The sequence below is a fragment of the Tiliqua scincoides genome, chromosome 4 (genome assembly GCF_035046505.1).
Source record: "Tiliqua scincoides isolate rTilSci1 chromosome 4, rTilSci1.hap2, whole genome shotgun sequence".
In the NCBI taxonomy this organism is placed as follows: Eukaryota; Metazoa; Chordata; class Lepidosauria; order Squamata; family Scincidae; genus Tiliqua; species Tiliqua scincoides.
In genome coordinates, this window is record NC_089824.1 from 173,294,726 (window position 1) to 173,310,187 (window position 15,462).

A 15,462-nucleotide genomic window follows, 5' to 3' on the forward strand; every position below is an offset into this window, starting at 1 on the left:
TGCACGCCCAACATGCCACTGTTGGCTTCTCCTTCCTCTGGGAGCAAAAGCTCCGAAACCCAGAAGTGACATGTGACATAATGTTGTCATTGCATCCCAGCCAAACCTCTGGGTTGCCGAATCCCGCGCTGGGTGATGCCGCCTGCCCCCCCAGTGATGCTGCTGGTTGTGGCTGCTGTGGGTTGTGGGTCATTGGCTGCTATCAGTCTTTCAGCCACACTTTTCACCTTGCTACCACAGACATTCTTTTCATTCTTTAGCTATGTAACTATTTCCTTTGAATATATTGTACTAGTAGATGAGGACTTTTTAGGGACATTAACTCTTGTTCTGAAGGTCAACTGTAGCAATTGTATCTATGTGTCCCTGCTGTTGTGAAGGTCATCTTGTATCCAGGACAGGCCCATTAGATCAGGGGTGTCCAAACTTTTTTGCAGGAGGGCCACATCATCTCTCTGACACTGTGTCGGGAGCGGGGAAAAAGAATTAATTTACATTTCAAATTTGAATAAATTTACATAAATGAACATATTAGAGATTGAACTCATATGAATGAATGAAGGTCTTACAATAGCTTGAGGCCTATAAAAGGCCTTGTACAATGCAAGGCCGGCCTCTCCATTGCTGCCCTCATCACAGACATGAAACAGTAAGCAGTGGAGGGAGCTCCTGGCTTCCAGCTCATGTGCGAGGTCGAACAGTCACCCTCACGCTGAGAGCAGTTGCATCAGGCCAGCACAGGCTCTAGCAAGTCTCCTGAGGGCCAGAGGCTCATTGGAGACAACAGGTATGCACTGCATAACCATGTGTTGGTCAATGACTGGCTGCATCTATGACAGTGAAGCTGCAGTTCCCAAACTGTGGGTTATGACTCCACTTTTGGTGCATCGCAGTGGGCACACTGTGGCTCCCCAAGACTTTCTTGTGTTTTACCAGCTGCCACAAGGCATTCTGGAGTGCTACCTGACTGCTGCAAAGCATTCTAGGGCACTACCCAGCTGCTATTCACATAGTTTGGGCAATGATGAATGCACTTAATGATGGCTCCTGCCTCCAAATTGATGTTCAGATTCAGGGTGCCCTTAAATGGGGTAGATGTGATTGCCATTTGCCTTGCTTACCAAGGTGTCTTGATGTGACCTCAAGGATACGTTGTGGAAATCAATTTTTGCATACTGTGAGTGCATGCACATGGTTGGCCTCAGTGAGTAGACTTAAACAGTGCATCTCTCTATTTGGACTTCAACTTTGGGGCACTTTTTGTTTCAAGCATATAAAGAGATACATATTACTGCGTTGGTTTGTATAAGGCAAGTCTTATACAAGAGCATATGTACTACAGAGATTTTCTGTGTGTGTCTTAGACATGTATGTTCATCTCATTATAGTCAGTTAAGAGTATAAAATGTGTGCTTATGATTTTTACATAGTGCCTGCATGCATATGTAAAAGTTTGCAAGTTACCTCAAAACAAACTTTAGAGGAAACATAAATTTTCCTCCTCAGATACTAAATAAGGCAATGAGCCCAACTTCATATGGCAATTGCCTCCCTAAGCCATAAATTCCAGCGTGAAAGCTGTAAAAAATTGCTGTGTCTGATAATTTAGTAGTGAGCACTGTAAATCCATTACCTGAATAACAGCCGTTTCTCACGCAGTTAAGCCACTGTTCTCCTGATCTGAAGGGTAATCATGCGTGTCATGCTTCTTGGAGTCACCCCTGCTGAATGGAAGAGTTGCAGCTCTCCCCTGCTTCAGAGGTGTGCGCGTATGCGGCTGTCGTAAGGCAGTCTTCGTGGTGCCTTTGGGCTTGGCGAAGCAATTCATGTAATAGCAGTGTGGGTAAAGAGCTGGCCCAGCTCTAGTAAATAGATGTGTGTTCTCTTATGGGCCAGGTAAAGCATGTTTAGAGTGCTTAGTGAGGGGACGTTCCCCTGATGCTTTTGAGCCTGTGCCACTGTGGGAGCATGTAAAAGCAGTTGGTCATGATTTAATGTCAGTACTTTGTCAATATGTTGAGCTTTCTTCCTGTATTGTGTAAGGGGGGCTTAGAGCCAATTCCCCTGTTATATCTTCCTCCATATGGGAAGCTGCCAAAAACAGTTCAATGTGGTGGTCTGTAGCATGCTTACCATGTGATTTGACCTGATGTGACAGTGTGAGGGCCACTGGTGTGGAGGCTTGACAAATGCTCTGAGAGACAACCAGTGCTACGCTCACGTTTCTATTAAAGTGACTAGAACCAGGTCATTTCCAAGTCTCTCGTTTCTTGATCCATCTCTTGGAGTAACTTTCTTGAAGAAGCTGATGTGAAAAATGTTCTTTCAGGTTTGGTCAGCCATGTGAATTATTCTGTGATGCTCTTAAGCAGGAGCTTGCAGGAAGTATCCTCCTGATCACAGTCGCCTGAAGAAAAAAAAAAAGCCGCATAGATGACCAGTTCATACAAAACATTTTTCACATTGTCACTCAGTGGGAATTTTTCCAGAGTTGTTTGAGGGAAGGCAAACTTTATTTGGGAAGCAACTCTCTGTCATTCCAGGCTGAAGTAAAAACAAGAGGACTGACTTCAATCTCTTGTTCAGAATGTCAGTCTCTTAGTTGGGCAGTTTTGGACATAATGTATCATCTAGTCACATCCACCCCATTTGCCCCCCTTTTCAAATCTACCTATTTACATTATAGGCTTAGATATGTTGTTTCCCATATTTCTGTGTTCTTTGCAATATCCAGGGCTATATCCTAAAGAAATGCTTTCTTGCATCCAGTAGATGGTGCCCAGAGAGGGAGGTTGTTTTTAGTCGTAATACGTTTGTGTAGATGTTGTTTTTGGGGCAGTCCCCAAGGAATACTTGAAATAACTGTTCCATTTTTCTGTCCTGGGGTGTGTGTGTGTGTGTGTATAGAATGCACAAAAGTGTATCTTTTATATGTATTCGTAATTACACACATACTCACCCAAGACAGATAAATGGGAGCAGTTAAGATATTTCCGATACTTAGGCAGCTTAAGGCAAGCCCCTATCTGCACTTAAGTGTTGCATTTGGAAGTAACCTCTATGTTCCCTGCTTCTCGACTTTTCTGGGCCCCTATTGTTTGGAAGTAAGACAGCATCTCTGTGTAGTCGGAGACAGCAATGGACATAGAAAGAAAGGTAAGGAACATTTTTTGTGCTTTTCTTCAGTCTCAGAAATAAGAGAGAGGTGCCAGCTACGAACAAAAGTCTCCCACAACTACCCCTCCCATCATGTAGCTTAACTATAAAACAAGATTATTTGGGGGAAAAAATCATTATCCCAAGTAATGTTTGCCTTCACTTGAGTGCTTTCACTTGAGACTTTTTCCCTGACGCTGCATATAATTAACCTGTGGAACTCACTGGTGCGAGACAGTACTTTAAAGGCAAAGGGAACTTCTTGAACGCAGATGGCATCTGCAGTGACAGTAGCTCAGATGAGAACCATTGGTGCCATCAATCTTCATGCTTCAGGGAGCAAGCTGAGCAGCAGCTGGGGTCAGTAATAAATGTCCCCATATATAGAGTTTTGCACAATTAGGTACTTCATGAAGGATTTACACCTTCTCTAGTAGTATCCCATGTCTGCCCCCATTTAAAGAGGAAACTGAGCCATTGGTCTGTTCCTGTCTGACAACTCCTGTCTCTTCCTCATGCTTCAGACTCCAAAAATTCCTCTGTTTGCCATTTTTCATTTGAAGATAGTGTTAATTCCCAGGAGGAGGACTAGAAAAATAACAAGTGGTCTGTAAAGGAAAGGTTAGAAGGAAAATATTTGTTGATGCATATAATCATTTAGCAAAATTCCTTGCCCCTCAAAGATGCTACAAGATTCCAAAAGAAACTGGTCATGAATAATTACTGCTTCAAAAGAGACTGCCTAATGCCACCAAGTATGGGAAGATAAATTTAATACATTCTCTGCTTTGGAATGAAAGTTAGTGTCAGGGCAGTTCTGAACAGCACTGCCCATGTTAAAAAAGCTATTTGGGTGTACAATGCTCAATACCACCTATACCAATTGTGTGCAAATGTCTTCTCCTCTTTACTGTTACAATAATTCACATGCTCGGATTATGTGTTTATCTGCACTGTAGTGGAGCATTATGCATAAACAACTGCTTTGGATGTGCTAGAATAGATATTTAGGGCCCAATCCTATCCCCAGCCAGCCCAGATCATGCAGTGCTGCTAATGGAGTGCACACTGCATGCTGTGGTGGGGGAAACCAGACACCTGGTCTCCTCAGACCTAATAATAATAATACAGGTATTTATATACCGCCTTTCTAGGTCCTCAGATTTCTCCTCAGACTTTATTCAAGGCAGTTTACATAGGCAGGCTAATTTAAATCCCTGTAGGGATTTTTACAATTGAAAGAAGGCTCTATCTTTCAAGAGCTACAACAATTCAGATGTTTCGTTCTGATCTGTCCTTCATCCTGGCCTCCATCCTCCCACGCTCAGAGCAGATTGAATAACTCGGCGCAGCTTCTCAGGTGCCGGTGGTCTCGAACTGGCAACCTTCGGATGTTATCTTCAGGCAAACGGAGGCTCAACCCTCTAGACCAGACCTCCTGCCCAGTTTGGGTGGGACCAGACCTCCTGCCCTAAACCAGTTTTTTAGTCACCATAACTACAAGGAGATTCTCTATGGGGCTGGCCAGGCTGGGAAGATAGGATCTCGGTGTGTGCAGCAGCAGAGTTCCAGTCCTGGCCCAACCTGCTTCCCAGCTGGTTTGCCCCAAACCATCCCCACCACCAACTTAATGGCGACAGCGAGGGATGGAGGATGTTCAGTGGGCCAGTGCTACCCATGCATGGTAGCTGTTTTCCCTGGTGACTACAGTCTGCCAAAACAGCAGAGCAGCTTTTCTGCAATTGATCTGGAATATAATAAAATAATTATAAATAATTTGTGCGGACGGATTGCAGAATCTGTCAGCATAAGCACCAGATAGGATTGGGCTGCCCATCTGCCCCAAATGAGATACCATTCTCTCATTGACCTAAGTATTTGAATTTTAAGCTCTGTTCTGGAGCTGAGTTTATTTGGCAAATACTGTGCCAAGGCTATTAGGCAGAATCTGAAAAGTTTCTCCACATTCTACTTGTTTCTAGGATTAGGTGCTGTCTGTCTCCAGGTAGTCTACAGTTGTTTCAGTCATGTGCTTCTGTTATCTACATGCTTGATGTGCGTGACTGTGGGACCCACTGACTTCCTTACTTTGGTGTGAGCATACCCTAATATTTTTGTGTACTTGCGTACTTGAGCATCTCGTTATGTGCTGCAGTGCCCAACAAGGAGCACATGAATCTTCTGTGCAGCTCCTCCCTGTAGTGTACCTATTGAAATGATCTCCCACCCTAGAAATACAGTCTCTGACTTGTGCAGTGAACCAAATTGCCTTTAGAAGTGGCTGTTCAGTATAGGACCCTGTTCTTTCAGCAAAGAGAGAAATGGCCTTCGATGCTGATTCTCATTCAGAGTGCCAGTAGGTTATCACAAGGCAACCTAACACCAAGAACACCACAAATCTTTACTAATTACACTGTGTGGGAAGGCAACACTTTAGCCACCTTCCTACTGACAGGTGAAGTGAGACTCAGAGCTAGTTTAGAACTAGCAAATCCCTGGCTTCCAGGCTTCTGCTTGGCCTGCTAAAAATGTCTTTGATCTTAATACTGCTTTATGCATTTGTAAAGATACTACAGTTATAATCCTGCTTCATGAACTATTGTCTCATTGGAAAGACCTGTTCAAGACGCATGCTTTGGTGTACATTTTGAAGATCACAGTAGAGGATTTTGTTGTGCAGGTATAACATGTTCTCTCCACCTCTCCTAGGCAGATAGAGTGCCCAACTCCTGAGCTTATGGTAAACAAGGCCTAGAAACGTGAGCTGGGCTGTGGAATAATGAGGTGACGGAAGGAGAGAGAGATAAACAGAGAGAGTCAGAAGTCAGGCATCTGACAGGAGTTTAGACTGAAACAAACAGCACTGGCAAGAGAGCGCACATCACTTTTGAACAAGACAGAGTGTCTGTTTCCATGCAACGGGCAGAGCTGAAGAGCTTGTTTAAATAGAGATGAAAGGAACAAGGAGGCTGCGTGACCTGCAGCCAGCATTTGGGCCTGAGGCTAGAAAAAGGGAGGGGATGTGTAGGAAAAAAGAGAGGGCATATGCTGAACTTGATTCAGGGTAGCTGAAAAAAGAGACCTGGATTCACAAATTTAAATCCTGAGTTTAGGTCTTGGGAAGTTGAACTGTTTCTGGAGTTGTTTGATTTCTGGACTGCAAAAAGGTCTCGGTTTTGATAAAGGTAAAACCCAAGTTCCAGCATACGATTTGACAACCAGGTATCCAGTGTGGCCTCTGACTGACAAACTCCATTGGTGTTATGTGTCTAAGGAAAGGACCTGTCAGCTCAAGATCTAGCTTGAGCATGTTTTAACATCAGTAGACAACACTGGCTGTTCTGGAATCTTCTTTTGTCACGCAGAGGGAGAATTGCATTGAAAATGCTATTGTAATATCACAGCTTAGTCATGTTTCTGAAAGCTGAGCAGTTTATTAATTGTTCAGCCTCATAGCCACAGTGTTTGTGGGTATTGAAACTCTTTTGGATGACAACCTTTTCCCCTGACATCAAGACATGGGGCCTGCCCATCTTGCCCTTTCCAATTTGGATATAAGGCATACTCTGAGAAAAGCACTGCTGGTTGCTGTCAGGAGCACAGAACCATGTTACAGTTTCCTTTTCACCTTCTGTCCCCTTTCTCTTGTGTGTGTCCAGCCTTTAATTAGTTAGTGTGCCTATGGCCAAGCCTCGTGCTTTATTTAATCTATGTACAATGCACAGTGGTTTTAGGCATTTTATAAGAAATAATACTGATAATGTCTTTTACTTCTGGCTATACAGGCATGCCGAAACCATTGATTTGAAGTATGCACATGATATCTCTGAGTACATAGTACTCCTGTATACTTATGTTTTGAGGCCAGTATAGATCTGCAGACTGCCAAAATGATCTGTGGTAGTGTTTCATGTGCAAACGGTTATATTTTTGATACTCTTTATCACTTGTGTTGTGGTGCAAAGAATGCACACCAGCTCCTGAACGAGCAGCCATGCATGGTAACTTTACATGCATATGTGGTGTTACTAGAGTAGACTGATTTAAACTATAAGAGTATTTTAAATAATAAATCATGATAAAACTGGCCCTTTTTCTTGATTTATTTTACAAAATACATTTAAATGATATTTTTCAACCTGGTCAGGTCAGTGCTCTGCATGAGATGGAAGGTAAATTTTAGACTCCTAGATACTTCTAATCACTACTGACTAAGTTGTGTTTCTAATTGCTCTGCAACTGACTAAGCCAATTGCAGAGGTCCAGTAGTAACCAGACATAAATTAGGAGTAAAATGTTATTCACATGGATAAGTGGTTGACACCTGTTGTGACTTGCCAGTAGCCCCTAGCCCTCAGTATCAAGCTATCATAGTCATACATTAATTTATATTGCTGTATGACTGATAAAAGTGAACATATGACCATTATTATTATTATTATTATTGTTATTATTGTTGTTGTTGTTATTATTATTATTATTATTATTATTATTATTATTATTAACAGTATTTATATACCGCTTTATATACCATCATGAACTTATGGAAGAATTTTCTTTGTGAAGTAAAACTTGTAAGGAAAGTACCTTTTAAGAGATTATATGTTTGCATTAAGTATAGATTTCATTTGTAACAAAATTATTTTTAAAAGAGAATGTTGTACTTTAACTAAAAATTTTAAAACTCTGATTTTTAATTTAAGGAAAAAAAATCAGTGGTTTTTATGCATGCTGAGCATACTGCTTCTACATGTAGCCCTGCCATAGATAATGGTAGGGCTTCTACATGTAGCCCTGCCATTTTTCAGTGGCCTGCATAAGCAAGCAAATCAACTGGACCTTAGTAAACTGCTTGCTGCAGGAGGAACGGAACTACTGAGATCCCACCTGCAATATTGAATCACATTGATTAGAATTACCCAGAGCCCTGGTGGCTAATACTTTTCCTAAAAGTGGCTAGACTTTTTGTCCATACAGGCATCAACCTAGTTAATATCCTGCGGGAGCAAAAAAACCTAATCTATATAGGAAATGTTTTCCATGTCGATAGTGTTGTACTTGTGTAAACCTTTTCACTTTTGTTAGTGCAATGAGTGCAGACATGTGTTTGCTGATTGTGACCTCGGTTGGGACATCTGTAGTGAATCCATTTGTGCTCCTGGATCACCTTGGTATGACCCAGTAAAATATGTTTTTTTTTTTTTATTTAAAATAGAAAACTTGTTTCGTGATTTATTCCATTCATGGTTTAGAGGTCTGAGGTCAAGAACTTTTGATTCTAGTCAACCTGGGTCTGGAAATGTAACTTCAGCAACATTCTGTGGTGTGTTCCATGTTCATTCTGGAATGCGTTCAATTTCAAAGAATCCTGGAGTGTCTATTTATGTTCCCGCCCATTGTCCTGGCCCAGAGGGAGTCCGTATATCTGTAGTCTGAATACTGGTTAAGCCTACAGTAAACATGCAGTTGCTGTATTGTAATCTTGCTGCTCTGAACGTGCCCTGGGGAAATGTGGAGAGCAACTCCCACCTCTTTCTCGGGAGTATTAGAAACAACTTCCAGCAAGGCTTCCGCAGACCCTTTCTGAAGAGAGTGGAAAGAATGGAAGGATCACTTCCCAGCTTTCTCTAGCAAATTTGATGGTGTTAAGGATTTTTCCCTAGGTTTCAATGGTGGGGCCCAGCTGAAAAAATCCTGGGATTCAATAGCATGCACTTACATTGTGGCAAGGGTCACAGGAGGGGAAAGGTCAGTTGAGGTCATGGGAGGGTTGCCTAGCGTCTGAGATCTCCCACCGTGGTTGCTGTGGGAACATCAAGAGACCTCCAGTGTGCTAACATCCTGTAACGAGATTCAAAAGAGCTTGAGTCTTTGCACATTAATGAGTTTTTAACTTGGGGACTAAGTCCTCCCCACCGGAACCCCACCTTTTCCAAGTCCGATGTAAAGATCTTCTTTAATCCTTAGAAAAGGGGAGCACTTCAGAGATTGGAGAGTGTAGATGAAGGCTGTGTGATGAAAAATCATCCTCCACCTTAATCAATGCAACAGCCTTTGGGGGGGGGGGAGGAGGAAGAATACTTCACAACCCAGGGCATCAGGCTTGTGCCAAAAACTGAGCCATACTGCCCATTGACTGCTCTTGACTTCCCTAGGAGCCTCTGCTGAGAACATCTGGAGAAGAGATTAACCCTTCAGAAGCCTTGTTGCTTTTCTCTTACTTGCTTGTGTTGGTTGTCTGGTAGCTACAGATTTGACACATTGATTATAAAAGGGTTTGAGCAGGCTAGCCTAGTCTTACTGTAAAAGCAATATTTAACTGTCATGTAGGCTTTCTCTGAAATATGTTTGAGCTACTTGTAACTATTGCTATGGTCCTATTTCTCAAAGGATCTCCTCTATGGAGAACTCATGCAAGGAAAGCGCCCTACAGGTAGACCACAGCTGCGATACAAGGACATCTGCAAGAGGGATCTGAAGGCCTTAGGAGTGGACTCAACAGGTGGGAAACCCTGGCCTCTGAGCGGCCTGCTTGGAGGCAGGCTGTGCAGCATGGCCTTTCCCAGTTTGAAGAGACACTTGGCCAACAGTCTGAGGCAAAGAGGCAAAGAAGGAAGGCCCATAGCCAGGGAGACAGACCAGGGACACACTACACTTGCTCCCAGTGTGGAAGGGATTGTCACTCCCGAATCGGCCTTTTCAGGCACACTAGACGCTGTGCCAGAATCACCATCCAGCGCGCGATACCATAGTCTTCCGAGACTGAAGGTTGCCAACAACATTTCTCATAGCATTTGTCTAGTCAAGTTACATACAAACTGCAAAGACCGTGGTGTCTGAACTAGGAGGTTCTGGCTCCTGAGACTGAAATTTATCATTGTTGATCTAAACTACTCTAGATTTGATATTTTTAGGGTAGTATTTCTTATATTTGGTATGCCCAATATGTGGAAGCAGGTAACATTTTATTACTTCCAAGTTCTGTGATTGCCACATCAAGTCTAGCCTAGCGTGAGTACCACCTATCTCCATTTGACTCTGGCTCAGACTGTGAATTTTTTGAAATTAGAGAGCCAGCTACTATTGGCTGGTATATAGATGACAAGAGTTTAAGCCTATGAGAACACTTTCCTCTGTTGGTGCTCCCATAAATGGTAGTGGCATAATTGGCTAGATTAAATGAATCACAAAGTCTTACTGAATAAGGAGAAAGAGGGACGTACTGAAGGAACCCTTGCACTGGCATGTACTCATTTTCTTTTCTTTAAAAAGTTTAATATCACTTCAAGATGGTGAGGGTGTGGAAATGCCTCTTGTTTGTCAGCAATGTCATCAGTATTGTCCCTTAAGTGTCTGTGACAGTTGCCTTACACATAGGAATTAAAGAGCATTGAAAATACTTGTTGGAGGAGGAAGAATTGCATTTGAAGAGTGATGGTGAAATGCGGGTGGAGTACTTGGAGAGATTCGATCAAGAGAGGACAGAGACGAGAGAATAGGCTGGTGACTAATGGAAATATAATGTTTGAGAGACTAATGAGAAACTATGTTGACCTTTTATGCAATACTTCAACTTGTATTTGGATGGAGAACTTCCTTTTTATATCCATGCACTCTTTCCACCTTCCAATTCTGGATAAAGCACAGTAAATCTCTTTCTAAAGTGGCTGTGCATGAACTTCCGTATGTTTCAAAAGCTTACTTAATGTAGTAGTGGTATTAGCACTTAGAACAGATATCAGCTCCTGTAACTTGTTTGCATGTCTCCCTATACTTTTAAAACGTTAAAATTTTGGACTAGGCAGTTATGAACATCTTTGATTTTTAACTTTTAGAAACAAGTTGTCTAACTTCCTTTGTTACGGAGAAAAGCTTGAAAATGCTGCTGAAATGTAGCCTAAAGGCTCAAGGATTTTTAAGGCCCCAAAGGGGAGTGTTTGAGATATTCTCCTCTATAACACTCCAAAATAGCATTTGTATATGCAAGCTTAAGATTTATTGCTTTCAAAATGTAAGTTTTGCAGTGTGGGGAGAGAATTCAGAAATCCCTTTCTTCTCTTGTTTGGATGTAATAGGTGTAGTTTTTCAAAGAAAGTGGGCACCCAGCAATCTGAAACCCTTGAACTATTTGGGTTGATTTGGAGGACTATCTTGTCCCATTTTTAGAAATTGACACCGCTTTTGAGACTGTGATCCTGTTGATTCCTGGTGACTGTGTTCCCAAATTACAGTTCTATAATAATGGACCATCTGGAAAAGACATTTCATCGGTACAGTATAATATTTGTTTCATATTTCTGAATCATTTTATGACGGACATATGCCGTATAAATGTTAAGAAAATAAGCCTCCAAAATGAGCAGTTTTTCTATTTGAGGGGGAGTGAAGGTGTGTTTGTTAGGTTGGGTGCGTGCATGTGGGTAACTTGAGTATGAAAAATGTATTCATTGAACCATGCAATCATATTTATTAATAATTATGTATTACACAATATATTTGAGAGTATTTAAGACAAAAATGAAAAGCAAGGGCATTTTAAAGTCAACTTATCGCTTTATTACTTTGCCTGATATGTTTTGGATATAAAATTTATTTTTTTAAAAAATAGGAAAGAACAATCCTGAGCTGCCCAGAGCACGAGGCTGTCTGCAGCAGCTTTTAAAAAAAGGGGGACTTTTGTCCCCTTCCCCTGAATAAGGGAAGTAGCCCTGCAATGGGACTACTCAATTCTGCAACCGATCTTGAGCCGGCGCAGAATCAATGAGTCCTGTGTCGGAATGTGTGACCTGACACGGGACTCAGGATTGGTGGAGCTGAACTCTACCAGTCCCGCCCTCTTCCTGCCCCGCTCCTTCTCCTGCCATGCCTCCCTCCTGCCCTCTCCCCCCACCCCAGAACACCACCTCCCTGCATCCCCCATCACCCTCGCTCACCTCTCCGCTGCCCAATGGTCTGGGTGACTGCTGGGCAATGGAACATGGACCCAGTGCCGGAGCTGGCCCTGTGCAGGCTCACGCTGGACTAACTCCAGCATTGGGTCCATGGTAAGAGCTTGCAAATATGCCTTACGGCACATTTGTGACAATGCACGCTGGTGGTGAGCTGGTGCGCACTGTTCAGGATTGGGCCCTGATTCAGGCGGAACCTGTTTCTTATGTGCTTTACAAGTGAGAGTGGTGTTTCAACTCCAGAAGAATGAGATTCATGAGAAGGGAGTCCTAACACAGATATCTATGTCAAGATAATGCGATGCCTATAGAATGGTCAGTTTGGAGCTAGGATAAGGTTTTGTTTATTTCCTTGAGGCAAACATTTTGATCTGAAGGCTCTGACCATATGCTGGTTTCAGTTTCTGAAGCCTTTCAGGTTCTGATTGTATAAAAGTCAATAGGTAGAAGTGAAAGTATTTTTCAATATGGTATCATGTACTGATAACAACCAGCCCAAAATATGTGTGCCAATGCTTTACTATAAATTTGGAATGTGATATTTTATACTAACGTCTTAAAACATAAAAAAACAGGCAGACTTTTTTTAAACAAAAGTTTTAAGCAAAATATGTACTTCGAGTAAAATGGAGGGAAACATAGAAATGTTCTATGTATGTCTTTTTCAGCTTTCTCTGGATCTTAGTTTTAAAACTGGGTGCGTATCATTGGAAGTTAAAACTATCTCATACATGTGGGGTGTTCCATCATTCAAAAGATGTATAAATTCTGATCTCTGCTTTTTTTCAAGACCTAGCTGATTTTTAGATTGTTATAGTATTAATTTTATCTTGGCACATTTTTCTGATAACTCTTATGAAGCATAAGAGAAAATAATTTCAGCCATTAAAAACAAAAATTAAAAAATTTATCTTGTAGTATTCACCTCTTAGCTATATGAAAAAGGTGATTTTTGTGGTGTGGCAGTCCAATACAGTCTTGCAGCCCATTTGGCTTGGGTAATTTTAATGCCAAAACTTCAGCAGCAGAACTCTTGTCACCAGAGGGGAGAATTTGCAACTGAACCTAGAGATAGGTAAAAGTCCATTCTCCTAGCTAACTAAACCAAAAAAGGCATCTTCATTCATGGCAATTTGAAAAGCAACAACATGGTTTCTCTCTGACCTAGGAGTTCCTCCTGGTCTCTTCAGTGTGTCTGCAGCCTTGGAGATGGGACTGTGTTCCAGAAGCACACAGCTGATACTGTGAATGTTGGAACCACCAACAGTCCAAAGCCTATTGGTACTCTGCCTTAAGTAACCTAATAGCCCAATTCTATCCAACTCTGGTGCAGTGGGGCTGCTGGGCCCACACTGTATTCAGTGCCTGAAGTGAGCAGGGGGGCGGTCTCCTCAGGATAAGGGAACATTGGTTCCATTACCCTGTGGTAAGCCTTACCTGCTCAATGGGGCTATTTGGGTCCAAGCTTGCTAAATTGCTAGTGCAGAACTGAGTAGCCCCATGTAGGGCTTTCAGCCCCAGGACGGGGGTTTGGTTGTAGTGGAGGCCTGCTCTGCAGTCTCTGCCTCCTCCTGGTGCTGGACCACCCCATCCCTGCTTCCAAAATGCCCTCCCCCACATTCCTGCTGCCTGGTGCTGCACTTGCTTGCCCTGGCAGCTTTGGGATGTGGCACCCACAGAACGGTGCAGGCCTTCCCACTGGTACCACTTACTTCCAGGGTGTGTCAGGGCACTTTACAGCACTTTTATGACACCCAGCACTGGTGCTATGGCTGCAGCTCTAGTGCTCTGCAACTTTAGGATTGGGCTGCCTGCCCATCATCTGCCTCTTTGATTGGGAGGGTTCAGTGCCACCTGAACTTGCCTACCTGAGCTTTTTCCAGATCAGGTGGGCTTTAGTTCCAGGATGGACTGTCGCATGCCAGTCTCAGCAGGTGGAAGATCTAGGACAGGGTGTTAAACTCGTTTCCTACAGAGGGCCAAAGTTAGCACTTGGTGCCTGCTAACTTGAGGACCAAAAGTGATGTCATTAAGCAAACGATGGGCATTTTGTTTCTCACACATAAACGCATTAGCTGCAAATGACAGAAGAGAAAATATGCAAACCTTGTTCCTATTTTCAAGATATGAGAGAGCCCAATTAGTACAGGGAGGCTGATAAATTGTGGGGGCCACATTTGACCCACAGGCCTTACATTCGACACCCCTGATCTAAGTAAGCAAGATCAAGCAAGGTGGTAGTTTTTTCTATTTGAGGAACTCTTTAGAATGATACACAGAAATAGAGATGTATATCTTGAACCTGAAAGAAAAGAATGTCTTATGCAGACTGACCATGCTCATTGGCCCCAGGAGCCACAGGTGTCACTTGGGCAAAAAACAAGAGCAGAACATGGAGGAGGATTGGGCAGGCAAAAGCTGGGAATTGCTGTGTTTTTGAGCCAGTTGGGCATTAGGCTTGGGGAGATGCAACATTTTGTTGCAGCTCCCACTTGTTTAGTACTTTAATGGAATTACTTCTTGAAGTACTGTAATCCTGTCAAAGCATACATGTGTGACTGTTCTGTCCAAATGTATGCATGTTTTTGAGAAACTGTTGAGGAACAGTCATTTATTTGCCTGTTGGATCTTAGGTTTTTTTTTTTAGCTCCTACTTGAAGAAATCTGGAACTTTTGGTGGATACCCTCTTCTTAACTGATCATATAAGCAGTTTGTAGGACAGCTTCAGAAAAGTCTCTCAGGCTTGTGTTGAGAACAGAATGAGTCACTAACTCTCAAGGAACAAATCAGGCTTTTCTTTTTGGAGCTGGAAGCAAAAGGTGGTTTTTTCATTCTTTGGTTTTTCACCTTTGGGGAGGGTGGGTGAGTGATGTACAGGAGAGACAATACTGAGAGAAGTCATTCTTTCTCATAAGATCCTTCCTTCTTCACCGGGTTAATTCATATTTGGACAGAGTTCATGTTCCTGTTGTGGAGGGGTGAAGCTAGTTATGAAGAAAACTGGATTGGACTGATTAAGATAGGAAGAAAATTGCCTCAGGGAGACTTTTCTGTTGCTTTAAAAAAAAAAGTTTATAGTCTTCTGTTCTAGAAAAGGGGAGATTCATAAAAATGCTCTGGTTAGTAGTAGCCTTGCTTATGTTGGCTAATAGGTTTTCTGTCAGACTGCAAAAGGTATTTCAAGAATAGACAGTAGCTGGATAGAAGACTGCATTTTCAGTGGAAAAATTTGCATGTTAAAAATATGAAAAAAGTAGTTTTCCCATAAGTAATGCCTTGAGGAATTCTGGATTTTTTGGACAACCTTCTACTTGCTTAGCATGTAAAAAAAAAAAATTATCTTGTAATTACCATGTC

General features: G+C 42.4%; 1 protein-coding gene across 3 annotated transcripts in view; it reads left to right on the top strand.

Moving 5' to 3' along the window:
* FOXP4 (forkhead box P4) overlaps positions 1-15,462 on the top strand; it is a 179,269-nt gene that overhangs the window by 46,973 nt on the left and 116,834 nt on the right. The window lies entirely within an intron of this gene.